The 6,168-nt window shown below is 42.9% G+C and overlaps 1 non-coding gene across 1 annotated transcript; it reads left to right on the top strand.

Moving 5' to 3' along the window:
* Window positions 1-678: 678 nt before the first annotated feature.
* Window positions 679-803, top strand: LOC115088908. Its single transcript, XR_003855982.1, has one exon. It is a non-coding gene; the product is annotated as a U6atac minor spliceosomal RNA (small nuclear RNA).
* The last annotated feature ends 5,365 nt before the right edge of the window (window positions 804-6,168 follow it).

A 6,168-nucleotide genomic window follows, 5' to 3' on the forward strand; every position in this document is an offset into this window, starting at 1 on the left:
ATTTGGAGGTTTTTTCTAATTCTATCTGAATCTGAAATTGAAAGGTTGAAGTTTTAAAAGATATTGTTGAATCAAAAAGTACAGGGGGTACACTGGGAGAATAACTCTATCCATTCCCTCTATTTAAAACAGGAAGCAGAGAGGCCCTGTGTGTCTCAGAAAACCTGAATAAATTCCCTTTATTTGAGGATTTAAGCCAGCCCACTTTCTCACCATATAATACATTGCCAGCATAACTGAGGGAGGCTCATTATGCTTTTTGGACAAACAAGGTTACTTTAATGCTGTCAGCAACATCTGAATTTGGGGGGAGGAAACATACAGTACATGATAAGTACATTAAGTCAGTGTAAAACATGGACAAAAAAATAAAAACTCTTACCCACCCTTAATTCTCTGCTCAGCCTTTTTGTAAAATATAATCTAAAACACTTATGCAGCCAATTCATAAGAAACAATAGGAAAAAAGCAATATGATGAAGGCCAGTACTAAAGAATTATACTGTGATGGAGGATTGCATTCCACAATGTCAGAGATAGTTTAGAGAGGTGAAGGAGTTCGCCAGCCAGAGATGCAGAGGACGCTGTAAAGAAAACACCAGTGGAGAAAAATATGTAATTCCACTTTAAGAAAGAGAAGGGAAGAGAGAACATGAGGCAGTTGTGGAATTGTGGAGAGACATAAATGAAACCAGTCGATTAGCATTCCCCTTGAAAGGATGGAAGAGGTCCTCATGGCCTTTACAACACGCATATAGTTAAGGCATTGTCACTTACTTTGTGGCATCTAACCAAACCAGTCAGGAGAAAGACTCTGGTGGCAAGGAGAAGTAAAATATATTGGTGGGTCCAGGTGAGGCTAATCAAGCAACGTCTCTCTATAGAAAGGCCGCCAGGGAGGAAAAAGCCAGATTGATCGTGGATGGAATAACCTGATGACTACTATACTGGTAAGATATATCTATGTAAGAAGGCAGTAGAACCTGGCTTTTTGATTGTTGCCTGGAAATGATCCCAGTCTGTATTTAACTTTCACTGCCTGTCATAAAAAGAAAACCATTAATACTGTTTTGGGGACATTCAGACTCCCATAAATTGGCATTTGTAGAATTCTGGGAGTCCTTCTGGACTCTAACCAAAATACTCAATAAATAACAGAAAGAAATGTTGGAAAAATATAATTTACCCCAAGATTCATCAAAATGCTATAAAATGGGCGTGGCTAAGCTAATTTCCAATCAACCATATAGGCAATTTCCGCAAAGTGCGATATGGTATCACAGAGCACGTCATTTTACGCAGAATGTATGTGCATATTGCGCTATTTGGTTTATGTATATGCCAGCTGCCTCTTTGGGGAGGGGCAAGAGAGAGAGAGAGAGAGCACTTTAATAGGGAGAATAGGAATATATATATATATATATATATCTAGCACTGTAGTTGGACATATTTAACTCAGGGTAGGTTTGGAGGGTGGCATTACATACACAGTAAAGAAATTAACTATAAATTTGCAATAACTAAAGAATTTCTATCAGTTGAATCGATTAAAGTTCAACAATGAATAAAATATTCCATGCAAGTTGCCAGATAAGTCTTATCTGGCTAACTTACCTAAATGCTTAGGTTTGAATATTGAGTCTTTTGTGTTTGTCCCCCTCCCTTTTGAATTCCTTTACTGTTCTTCTCTTCACTACCTCTTATGGGAGGGTATTTCATGCATTCACCACCCTTTCCATGACATTGTTATGAGTCTACCCCCTTGGAGTTTCATATCATAACTCCTAGTTCTACAGCTTCCTTTCCATTGGAATAAGTTTGATTTTTGTGAATCATTAATTCCTTTCAGGTATTTGAAAGTCTATATTATATCACCCCTATCTCTCCCATCCTCCAGGAAATTCATATTTAAGTCCTTCAAGCTCATCTCATAAGTCTTCCGCAGCAGATTCCACACTATTTTGATTGCTTTCTCTGGACCGCTTCCATCCTATCTTGATCATTTTGAGATTTAGTCTCCAGAACTAAACACAGTACTCCAGATGAGGCATCACCAACAGCCTATACAGGGGCATTATCATCTCTTTTTTCCTTCTAATTGTGCCTCTCTCTATGTAGCACAGCATCCCTCTGGCCTTAGCCACCACCTTGTCATAATGCTTTGGTGCCTTCCAATTGTCAGACACTATCATCCTCCCCCCCCCCCCCCTGAAATTTTGCATTGCTTTCCATCCTCTCTTTCATCTGTATTTGTTTCATATTGTATCCTGCTCTGAAGGATACAATATGAAGGAAGGGCAGATAATAAATGCTTTTTAAATAAATACACAAAATAAGGTCTTTCTCCCGGTCCATACTTGTCAGCCTTTTGCCCTCATCGCATACAGCCTCTTTGGATCAAAATACCCCAAACGTATGACTCTGCATTTCTTGGCACTGAATCCCAGTTGCCAAACCTTCTACCACTACTCAAGTTTTCTTAGATTATTTCCCATTTTCTCTGCACCTTCAGGTATGTCCACATCGTTGCAGATCTTAGGGTCAACTGCAAAAAGACATAAGAACATAAGAACATAAGAAAATGCCATACTGGGTCAGACCAAGGGTCCATCAAGCCCAGCATCCTGTTTCCAACAGTGGCCAATCCAGGCCATAAGAACCTGGCAAGTACCCAAAAACTAAGTCTATTCCATGTAACCATTGCTAATGGCAGTGGCTATTCTCTAAGTGAACTTAATAGCAGGTAATGGACTTCTCCTCCAAGAACTTATCTAATCCTTTTTTAAACACACTACCTTCTAATTCCGCAGCAATACTGCTGCTCACAAAGGTATTGAATAGAATCAGCTCCAGAACCGATCTTTGACGGGGGGGGGGGGGGTCAGGAGGCCCCCCCAAGCTGGCCAAAAGTTCTTTTTGGGCCGAACGAGCCGTCCGGCGCGAACGAGCCGGGAATCACGTGACGCCGGCGTCACTCGACGTGCCGCCGACGTCACATGCTTCTCGCCAAGGATTGCAGAAATGGCGTCCTCACTCCTCGCTCCATCACCAGGGAGTTGTGGTAAGTCGGGGGGGGGATTAAGGAGGGTGAGGGGGTTTATATTTTTATTTTGGCTCAACAATCGCGATTTCCCACATATCGAACATATCTATGTTCGATATGTGGGAAATCCGATCGTTTATGTCGAATCAATTTTTTAAGTAAAAAAAAAATATGAGTTGCGTTTTACTAATGCGGTCAATCCGAATGCACACCCCTAGTATGTGGTGTGTCTTTCTCTGTGACAGGGAAAGACACCCATCCATACACTTTTTCTATGACATACCCATTCACTGAGAGTGAGAGTGTCTTTATGTCAGAAATAGAGAGAGACACATTCACACACACATCCTCTCTCGGACACAAAGTGGGAATCTGAAAGAATGTGTGTGGTGTTTGTATCTATGTGTATGTCTGCCACTGGCTGACAGTGTGGTTGTCACATTACTTGGCAACTGGTTCAAGAGCTGATTGGTTGACAAGAGGTTTTAATACCAGATCAGTAATCCAAGATATAATTACGAGAGCTGTAACCAGACTTAGGGGTGAATGATAACTGATTGCATAGATGGATGGAAGAGAGCTCATAGCTTTGCTTTATCACCCCTGTTCTACTACTTAGTTATTTAGGAAAAATGTGAAATTTATATTGGAGATTTTTTGGTTCAGTTCTGCCAGGCTTCAGGTCACATGCTGTAGCTATGAAGGATCAATTTGGCATGCTTTTGGGAATTGTTGAAACACATGCTGCAGGGAGTCAGACAGATACCCTGTAGGATGGTATTTTCCTGCAATCCCTCCAGGTCTCTCCTTCTGCCACTGCTGAAGAAGGAGAGCGGCCACTGGCCACCGGTGGAGCTCAACCCGCTGGCGGCTGTAGGAGAGGCCTGTGTTTTTATTTGTATGTGTGCACACTCGTGCACAACTTCTGCTCCCCCCCCCCCCACCCAAGCAGGAAGGCCGTTGGGCTGTGGTGGAGCTCATCCCACCGCTGCCCAAAAACATTAGGAGGCCCTGTATATATGTGTGTGAGCTGTATGTGTGTGTGAGTGAGTGCCTATGTCTATGTGTTTATGTGAGAGCTGGGCCTTGTTTGATGGGCTGGGACAGAGATTGAATGAATCGGGGGGGAGAGGCAGCACAGTAATTGTTCACCCAGAGCAGCAAAAACCTGGCACCGGCCATGCCCACCACCAAGGTAAGACTAACTGGTCTGCAGTTTTGAGAATTAGGAGCACAACTACCCTTCTCCAAGCCTGAGGCATCACTCTAGTCTCCAAGGATCCATCAGCAGACCAACCAAAACTTCGCTGAGCTCCCTAAGACTCCTGGGTGCATCTCATTCAGCTTTTGTACACTTTTGGTTGTGTTAGTTCCATCCAAACACTCTTTTCTGTAAATGGGATGGTACGTATCCCATTCCCATCTACTCTTGCCAACCAGCATCAGTCCTTCTATAAGGTCTTCTTTATTGAACAACAAACTGACATATGTATTTAATACTTCTGCTATTTCCTGATCTTTCGCCACACCTTACTCCTTGTCTCCTTTCCGTTTTTTGATACCACCACTGGCCTTCTTCCTTTCTCTGGAATATCTGAAATATGATTTATCACCTCACTTTACCTCTTTGGTGATCCTTTCTTGACTTGAGCTTTCACAATCCTGATTTCTTTCCTCATCTCCTTCAGTTTCAACAGATAATCTTCCTTGTGTTTGTCTTTTTGAGTTCCTTTGTACTTTTGAATGCTGACCTTTTTGCCTTTATCTTATCAACCACCTCCTTATTTACTTATTTAGTATTTATTTATTTGATTTATATTCATTGGAGAACCATATTAAGAACATAAGAACATAAGAAAATGCCATACTGGGTCAGACCAAGGGACCATCAAGCCCAGCATCCTGTTTCCAACAGTGGCCAATCCAGGCCATAAGAACCTGGCAAGTACCCAAAAACTAAGTCTATTCCATGTTACCATTGCTAATGGCAGTGGCTATTCTCTAAGTGAACTTAATAGCAGGTAATGGACTTCTCCTTCAAGAACTTATCCAATCCTTTTTTAAACACAGCTATACTAACTGCACTAACCACATCTTCTGGTAACAAATTCCAGAGTTTAATTGTGCGTTGAGTAAAAAAGAACTTTCTCCGATTAGTTTTAAATGTGCCACATGCTAACTTCATGGCGTGCCTCCTAGTCTTTCTACTATCCGAAAGAGTAAATAACCGATTCACATCTACCTGTTCTAGACCTCTCATGATTTTAAACATCTCTATCATATCCCCCCTCAGCTGTCTCTTCTCTAAGCTGAAAAGTCCTAACATCTTTAGTCTTTCCTCATAGGGGAGCTGTTCCATTCCCCTTAACATTTTGGTAGCCCTTCTCTGTACCTTCTCCATCGCAATTATATCTTTTTTGAGATGCGGCGACCAGAATTGTACACAGTATTCAAGGTGCGGTGTCACCAAGGAACGATAAAAAAAAGTTTTTAAAAACTTAAAAACTTACACGCACGCAAACAAAAGTACACCGGATTTTATAAGATACGCGCGTAGCTGTGCGTATCTTATCAAATCTGGGGTCGGCGTGCACAAAGCTGCGCAAAATCGGCAGCCTGCGCGCGCCGAGCCGCGCAGCCTGCCTCCATTCCCTCCAAGGCCGCTTTCCTTCCACTCCCCCGCACCTTCCCCTCCCGGCCCTATCTAACCCTTCCCCCTACCTTTATCAGAAAAGTTACTACTGCCTCCGGGCAGTAGTAACTTACGCGTGCCGGCGCAGCAGGCCCTGACACAGGCCACTGTGTCGGGGCACTCAGCCATGCCCCCGGACCGCCCACATGCCCCCTGGCCACACCCCTGACCACCCCTTTTTGCAAGCTCCGGGACTTACACATGTCCCAGGGCTTGCGTGCACCGCCAAGCCTATGCAAAATAGGCTCAGCGCGCGTAACCCTTTTAAAATCTGGCCCATAGTTTATATCCATTGCACAGAGGTGTTAAATATGTATTAAATAGCATAGCTCAAACTGCTGAGCCTTGAGGCAGTCCAGTAGTAGTTTCAGGCCCTTGAGAATACTCATTATTAAACTCAATGCACTGATAATGGTTCACGCAAGAGGTAAAC

The sequence above is a fragment of the Rhinatrema bivittatum genome, chromosome 3 (assembly GCF_901001135.1).
Source record: "Rhinatrema bivittatum chromosome 3, aRhiBiv1.1, whole genome shotgun sequence".
In the NCBI taxonomy this organism is placed as follows: Eukaryota; Metazoa; Chordata; class Amphibia; order Gymnophiona; family Rhinatrematidae; genus Rhinatrema; species Rhinatrema bivittatum.